The following is an 8,157-nucleotide window of genomic DNA, read 5'->3' as shown; positions in this document are numbered from 1 at the left end:
GTGTGTGTGTGTGTGTGTGTGTGTGTGTGTGTGTGTGTGTGTGTGTGTGTGTGTGTGTGCAAGGAAACGGCAAAACTATTGTTTGCTTGGGTTTTTGAATCTGGTTAATGCCGACTTTAAATCATCTTATTTTGAGACATAAATTCAGTGCTATTCAACTAAATTGCTCAGTGGGCTACAGTTACTCAAAACCAAAAGCATCACGGGCAGAATAAGTATTATCCTTTCACCTTTTAAACATGCTTATTTTCTCATAGTGAAGCATAAATTCAGAGTTTACCATTGATAAAAAAAAATTTCATTTTTAATCAAGTAAAAACATTTTTTGGCAGGACAGGCAGAAACCAGGCCTTGAAATTGACACGTACTTTGTAGAGAGTATTTACACTACATCCACAAGGCAGCATCAAGTGCGCAGCCATTCAACTAAATTAGACCCAATTCCTTTTTTGCCCAATGCCAGAGCAAGTGCAGAGTTTATCTACATAGATTACACTGCATTAACAGGAAAATGTTTGAGCACAACAGCTGTATTTTTTTAATTCACCAAAATCAAACTAAAATTTCTCAAAATCCTAGCCATTTATCAATATTTACTGTAGGTGTATTTATACATRTATGCCATGTCGCAGAGCGGACGCAGTGTAAATCCTATAAAACTATTGTAAAAACTCATTAATTAAAAATAAATAAATGGCACTAGTTGAGACTCTRAGCTACCACACCAAGTTTCAACTCAATAACTGTAGAACTGACTGGCTGCCTAGAATTGTTGCTGCGTTGACTGTTTTGAACTGAGGCGACTCCAAAAGTTACTGWGTGGTTGCAGAAGAAGAAGAATAGAAAAAAAGAGGGGGGGGGTGTTATTCATAGAAAGAAAATTTGAAAAATAGTGATCCTGTGATGTAGGGAGGAAAACGCTGATATATAGGAATGACTGTTACTGGGTGAGAGGGAAAGATCAATACAGAGTAGTTTTGGTTTTCAGGATGAAGTCATCTTTTCCAGACACAGAGTTCCAGTTGCTGTGAAGCATCATGGGAAGGATCTGACAGAATAATGGATCAAAATGTGCAAAAAGAAAATATTGCACATGCATTCACACACGAACACTCTCAAACACACGAGACAGAGGTGACAAATCTAGCAACACAATAAGGAAAACAACTCTCACGTTTAGTTCTGAGTGTGAGTTTTGCAGCAGCTCAATCTGTGAGCGCTATTTATTTATTTATTTCTGTGCACACAAGTGTTTCAGAGTAATCAAACTGCTGTGCTCATGAGGTAGATTACAACTAATGATTTCAGGCCGGATTTCATATTCCAAAACATCTGTTGAACTGAATGAATAATCCACCGATGAAATAATCCCCCTGCAGGCGCATGTGAACACACAAACTGTTTCAGAAATTTTTTTCTGTAGTTAAAGATGTGCCCTGAGCTAAACTCATGCAGCTTCGGAGCACATTAAACACCCATGTCAGACCCCGAAGGTGCACCCTTAGGTGTACAAGTCTTCTATTCTCGTGCATGATTCCTGTTATAACAGACKTTTTCCAAGTGTCCTAACTGACACAAAGAAGTGTGGCAGGGTTGACCAAAAAAATCTTATATATATAAAACCAAAAAAGCATCTTGATTTGTACTCTGCAGCTGAAGACATTTCTGTTCCCATCCAGAGAGAGCTTTTTCAGTCAGCTTGGCTGAGTTTTGCAGCAATGTGTGAAGCTTAACCTTGGTTCGGTTAATGAGTTTATGTGTTTGTGTTTCACCCACCACAGGAGAAGGAGAGAATGAAAATTGCCTAAAGGTTCAACTTTGTTTGTCTGTTTATTCATTCAAATGAAGCACAAGCAACCTGTTCAAGTCTTTTTATTTTTATTTTTTTTAACATGTAATCAGCTCAAAGGCCCTCGTGACTCTGAAGCTAAGTACAACTAATCAATTCCAACAAGTTYTACTGAGCTGTGTTCGTGAACTGCTCTGGGTTATTATCTGTGGCGCTCCAACAGTTTTGTTTATGAGTGATGGTGGGACGGAGTGGGACCTGGTTCAACAGATTGAGGCCCCGTCTACACTAATGATGGCTCTGAAGGCACAATTAGGGTGCAGCCTAACATTGGAAATGTTCTGAGAAAAGCTAGAAAGACGGGGAGGCAACAGAACCAACAGAACAGGAAGAGAAAAAAAACAAGTAATTAATTAGAAAAATAAATCTGAAAATAAACTCAAAAATGAAACACAATTTATGACACTTCGATGTTTTACTGAGCTATCATTTACTGAATGGTAGYAAATAAAACAGAAAAATGTTCAATTTTAATAACACTAATCCACAAATCTGTTAATTTTTTTCATTCATGTCAATTATACTTCTTCTGTGCAACATTATTTCAGAACAGCAGGAAGCCAACATCCCCAAAAAGGTCTTGTTGGATCAATTTAAAGGAAACATCATCTTTTTGAATTCTTTTTCAAATTTAAATCATTCATTTGGTGTCTTTAAAGTAGAACTGAGATGCTTTGGTCTGAATTCCTCCTTATTGTAACCCCACAAGCCCCTTTTCTGAGGCGTGTCTCTGATCAACTCATTTTGAGGCTGTCTTTTTAAATCCAAATGAGGCGTTTTACACCCCGCCCTCCAAGTTCCAGAGTGCTCCTTTCTGGCTTGTTGGGAAACTTCTTATTTGCTAATTAATTAAAAGATGTCAACAATAGAATACTTGTCCACCCAGTCTTACAAGAGTCTGACCCAAAGCCAGAGGAGAATGAAGATGACTAAATTGTAGTTGGTAAGGCCAGACCTTATTTGGCAGCTCTGTCATAAAATAATTTGACATAATAGTTCAGAATAAAAATCAAAGAAAATAGAGAAAACTGAAGCGGTTTAAAATTATGACCCCAAACAGAAAATATATCTATGCAGTACCGGGTGAGACTCTGCACTCCTAGAGACTCCAAGTACACACTAAACATATTTAACAGCTAAAAAGGTGGATTTTGCATGAWRTATCCCTTTTAATTCCAAATGAAKGTTGCATATTTTTTCARTGTATTCCACCAGCAGAATGTCCAAAGTCAACATTCACAGGTGACTTCAAACTATTTGAACCTCATCAAACGTTGATGMACTTTGGGATGAATATTCAAGAAACATTCTGACATTTCTCATGCACACGGATACTGGCACAGTTGAACAGACTAACGATTAGACTCGGTTCRTCGAGTATTTGGACAAACTAACAAGAAGATTGATAAATGGACAGGCAGGATGTGGATATGGACAAAAAAAAGAGAGAGAGAGAGAGAGAGGGCAAAGGGAGACAGGCATGGACAGCCAGACAGATGGACAGGCAGTTTGAGCAGACCGATGGAATGACAGATGGGACTTTTATTAGGAAAAGCGAGCTTTAACAGAGTATCTGACTGGCAGACAGATGCACCAACAGGCAGAAATTCTACTGGGATTCTCTAAATGGGCTGATGAAAAAAAAATGGTGTTCTGACATTCTGATGAAGAAATGGGRGCTTGGATGCCCGGGGCCAGGTGAAGAGAGGACGTTGTTTCTCTGAAGGCCATGGACTCGAGGAAGGACTCAACCTGAGTGTGTGTACGCAGACAGGCGTGTGTGTTTCCTGGCCATTACCGAGGAGCGGGATAAAAGTAGCRAACATGTTGCCAAAACAAGGTGCTAAAAGACTAAAAGTACAAATGGCAAAGGATTTGTTCCCTCTGCACAGAGACACCGTGAACATAACATGCACRCACAAAAAGAGACGCACACACAGTCCACAAGGACAAAAAGGACATCTGTTCCACAGTTTTATTTCCATACCAGCAGAATGTTCCGGGGCCACACAGTGATGCATGAACAGAGCAACAGCTAACCTTATTGTACAATTCTTAAAAAAACACCACCTTTGGCTCCCACCAGGCAAGTATGAATTGCAAATTTCTTTCATTTGGTTGATCAAAGACACACACAAGTACWGTATGAAATAAAAAGGTAAGCAATAAGAAAGCCATGAGGGAGGAGGAATGTGTTTTTTTTAAGTTGTTGAATTGTGAAGCTCAGTTTTGAAACCGGCTGCAATTAAGCAAAAACATAAACATCCATTTGAAAGAGCTTAATAGGGATCTGTGGATGTACTGCTTGTGGGATGTGTGTGTATGTGTGTACASCGTCCCCCCCACAGGCCCTTAAGTGGTGTGTATTTATAGAGCATGTGTCTCTCTGAAGCCCGGAGGCTGGTTATATGAGCCCCTTCTAATGGCTGGGAGCATAAGAAACATCCACAGTCATGTTTGTGCAGAACAGACACACACGCGTGCACACAGTTATACGCACACGTGCATGCTTGGTAAGGTGGGTAGGAGTGGTGTTGTTMCGTCCACTTTTGGATAAACTTGGGCCTCTGCGTACAAGTCTGACCTTTCATACGTGAGTAAAAAAGCATGGAAACAGGATAGGTTCTTAAAGSATCTTCACCACACCTCAGTGCTGGTAAGATGCAGAATTCAATTTTGCTAGTATAATTCGGTTTTCCTCCTTCATCCCTCATCCTCTCCATCAGTGTTGGAGCACGGCTCACTTTGAGAAAAAAAGGAGGGGGGCTGCCATTGACTTGAGATCAAATATAAGTTCTTTGCTTTATTACCCACTGTGGAARGAGAAAGGGCAGGGGAATACGCTCAGAAGCTGTTCAAGATGGCTACAGCTAATCAGCATTGTCTGAGACAAAAATGGCTACAACTCAGTCAGTTTCACTGATATTGAGCTAAAGTTTCACATGATCGTAGCTCTGGGTCATTCACAGCACATTTTCCTAGAATTACACATCTTGCAAAATCTTGCAAGAGAATCCGTGTATGGTTCGTTCTTTGTTTGTTTTTTTCCCGTTTCAAAATAAAATAGCAAAAACAAAACAACCACGTGATTTTTTTTTCTGTTTTTTAAAACAAAATTAGAGAAATGGCAACTGCAAAAATAAAAAAAGGATTTTTTTTTTACTGCAATGGTTAAACCAAAGACAAGCTTTTACATTGAATTGTTGTTTATCCCAAAATTTACAATTAAATTATGACTTTATTCTGTACGTATTATAGGTACATGAAAGTAATAGGTATGACATAAATGTACATTGTTTATAATTATGCCTCCCATTTTCTCATCATTTTATTGTTTTGGCCTGCAAGAGGACACCTGCTGGTCCATTACTGTAATACACCATGTATACACAATRCCTACAGAAAGCTAACGTCAGCTAGCTAGTATTTACAAGTGTCGCTCATTTGTCACAGTATAATGTCCATAAACTCTYATACTTAAGTTCGATAATAAATGCAGAAAATTGTTCTAGTGCAGCCATTGACTATTATTTAAGACTGGTTTGTTTTTATGCAATCTTTTATCCACTGTAAACTATCCTTCTTTGGGGACTTACTTCATTTCCGATGTTGCTACGTATTAAAAGAACCGAATTTTATTTTTATTTAGATGGCTAAAGCACAAATCAAACGCTGTTGATTTTCTGTTAATTTGATTTTGCGTTTTTACATTTAGGTTTTAAAAACAGAAAAACAAAAAAACAACATGCTTGTTTTGTTTTCGCAATTTTTATTTTGAAACGAAAAAAAAAACAAAGAACGAAACATACACGGATTCAAGAGATTTTACAAAACATGATTTTTTTTTTTACAARTTTTGACCAGAGAAGCTTTTTGTCCCTTATCATCAAGATGATGTTAGTCTAGAATCCTGGCCTGAAAGTTGAAGATCGATGTGCATTCCTTTAAAGAATGCTAGGCGTTTCATTTCTTAWTTTATCCTCCTGCAGAGACACATGATGCTGGTTCTTCTTGTCCTTCATCCTAACTGTGGTTGTGTAGAGTCATTTTTTTTTTAAAGAAAGGCCATATGGCTCTGTTTGGGCCTGCAAACAAGCCAGCCAGCGGATGTGCATGTGCGTGTGTGTGTTTGGCTGAGTGCTGGCCAGGCAGCGCTGAAACAGCAGCAACCTAACTGATGCTTCCACCATATGGTTTGAGTGATAGCATTAGATAACTTGCACTGAACCTGAAAAGGGGACCAAGTGAGAAAGAAGGAGGAGGTGGGGCTGGACCAGAGCTAGAGGGCAAGATTTATGCAAATAAACTGAGTGTGATTGTGAACACACATACTGTATGAGCGACAATATGCCTGTGTGCGTCTGCATTTAAATGTAAATTAACATTTTTGATCATCACAATGGTCGAAAGGTGCTTGCAGGCTGGTGCAAAAGTGCTTCTGAGAGTGCACAGGTATACATGTGACACACACACATAAGAAGTGTATACTTATCCTCTATCCTTGTTTCAGCAATCTGGGTGATTTATGCCTTGAACACTGCAGTGTTTTGGGTGGGATCTTAGGGAATTCACAGCCATATGTCCCCCTTTTTTTAAATTACCTCACTTTTGGACACAAACCTATGAACACAAACTCTATCACAGTCATGTACACAGGTTTGTAAACTCACACCTGCACAAGGTCCTTTCAGCCTAAAGGCCAAGGGCAAAAGAARAGTCCATGCAGGTTTGGGAGTTTGAGGGGGAGGGGATAAGGGCTGTGAGACAGACATTTAGGATTTTCTGCTCCAGTTAGAAGAAAATTCTTGGCCTCTGCTTTATGCGTCAATGGACAAGTAGGATAAAAGGACAAAAGATGACCACATGGATRATAGTTTAATGGTGCTAAACTGGAGCAGTTGTCTGACAAAACCAGACACAACAGCAGATTGTCAACTGTCAGCCTTCAGGCAATATGTCGGCCAAAACTTTAAGATTTTTCTGTCCCAGTCATACAGTTTGATGCAGGAGTTAGATATAAACTAAGAAGTAGCTAACTTATCTTTGTGTGTGATTAATATACAGTACAAATAAATAATTGTGCAACACAAACATGTTATCAAATGTAACATGGAGTATGAACCCAAATGCAGAAYATAAGAAAAGAAATCCWAATTATTGAGAAAYAAGCTAAATTTACTTGAAAAAAGATGCACTGTTGATGAGAGGTTTATATGACCAGCACATATTTAAGTTGTATACTGTATGTGTTGATTTTCACATCCCTGCGGCAGAATTAAAGACGAGTCTCAGACATGCGACACACACTCTGTTAACCTGAAAAACAGAAAGTGGGAATTATAAAGTTCCACACAAGCAACATGCATGCCACCCTGCCGGTTTGAAGCCAGCCTAAGAGAGCTCGACTGTGCTCACAACCCAACCATATTGTTCATTCTTCTGGCAGACAGTCTCASAAAGGAGAGCCAAGACTTTTGAGGCAGTGGGCCTCTTCATTTGAATTTCCCAGTTGTACAGTGAGCTGTTTTTTTTTTAGTATGTATGTGTGTGTGTGTTTGTGTGTGTGAGAGAGTGAATGGATGATGGATTAGCCACCAGTTTGACCCATTCTAGCAAAGACACAACCTGACAGCAAGGAATCCTCAGAGAGTGAGTGAGAAAAAGACAAAGAAATCCGACCTCTAACTTCATTACCAAAAGCACATCTCTTCCAAATATTGAAATCCTATTTACATTCTGAGTCGCCACGTACTGTTTTGTCTTCTGTTCCCCCTTTTTTGTTGCCTGCCACTTTCACCTCCTGAACTTTCTCTCAAAAAAAAAAAAAAAAAAGAAAGAAAAGAAAAAGGAACCGACACTCAGAGTGCAAGCTGGGGCTGACAGTAAAGCGTTTAGATAAAAGGCGAGTGACTGGGAGCAAAAAGTTGAAAGAACGAGAGGAAAAACTGGAAGCGATATAACTCAAAAGGAARTGACGCCAGAGAGAACACAGAGGAAGAAAGAATCAGAGACTCTCACAATTAGTTCTCATCACCGAGCATATTCCAGTCTTCCTTGGCCACTTTCACTCCTCCCTGCCTCTGTCCCTTTCTTCTTCCTCTCTGAAGTCAGAAATCTCTGAGGAAGCTCRCTTTGAGGACTAAATTATTTACCAGTGCCACCCCGGCTGTATCACTTCATCATCAGTTTACCATATTTGCCTTAGCAGTCGGACACCAATTTGCTTCAGCCACACAGATTATACATGTAGCAAATCTTTTCCATAAATATGCATTAGGTTATGATTATTCCCTGCAGAGTTAACGCAC

The sequence above is a fragment of the Austrofundulus limnaeus genome, unplaced genomic scaffold, assembly GCF_001266775.1.
Source record: "Austrofundulus limnaeus strain Quisiro unplaced genomic scaffold, Austrofundulus_limnaeus-1.0 Scaffold45, whole genome shotgun sequence".
Taxonomy (NCBI): domain Eukaryota; kingdom Metazoa; phylum Chordata; class Actinopteri; order Cyprinodontiformes; family Rivulidae; genus Austrofundulus; species Austrofundulus limnaeus.
Note: the sequence above shows the minus strand (reverse complement) of the source record.